At 62.7% G+C, this 520-nt stretch overlaps 1 long non-coding RNA gene across 1 annotated transcript in view; it reads left to right on the top strand.

Moving 5' to 3' along the window:
• Window positions 1-520, top strand: part of LOC109290890 — a 21,669-nt gene that overhangs the window by 20,719 nt on the left and 430 nt on the right. The gene's annotated exons all lie outside the window — the stretch shown is intronic.

Here is a 520-nt window from a genome sequence, read left to right as displayed (position 1 = left end):
CCCCTTGCTGCCGGTGCCTGTGTGCGGTCCGCGATTGCCCCTGGCCGCTGCTGGCAGTATCTGCAGGTGGTCGCTGACTGCTGGCCAGTGCTTGCCACCCCCCACGGGGGGGGGAGAGGGCATGTGGTGCTCATGGTGGCCATCATAGAGGACACTCTGTCCTCAGTTTTCTGCTACTCTCCCCTCTACTGATATGAAACCCCACGCCTTTATGCCCTCTATGTTTCTCTTCCAGAGGGCATAAAGGCGTGGGCTTTTGGTATGAGGTCCCTTCAACCCTAGTCCTGGTGCAGAAACTGCTGAGAAGCCCTGGACTAGATGACCAGCCCCGCTTCTCCGTGCCTCGACACTATCTTTGGACTCCCTTTCACCCCGGTCCTTGCGGGGTTGTGTGGAAACCCTCCCGGCCTGGGCAAGGAGGCGCAGTGGAGTAGCGCCCTTCGCTGGCGCGTTGGTCTCAAGCCGGAGCGCGGGTTGCTTTGGACCCGGAGACCGACTCGGGGCGCCGCCCGCAGCCCCG

Source organism: Gavialis gangeticus, unplaced genomic scaffold, assembly GCF_001723915.1.
Source record: "Gavialis gangeticus isolate Ggan-Ray unplaced genomic scaffold, GavGan_comp1, whole genome shotgun sequence".
Taxonomy (NCBI): domain Eukaryota; kingdom Metazoa; phylum Chordata; order Crocodylia; family Gavialidae; genus Gavialis; species Gavialis gangeticus.
The sequence above is the reverse complement of the archived record's forward strand: the minus strand, read 5'-3'. Positions and strand labels throughout refer to the sequence as shown.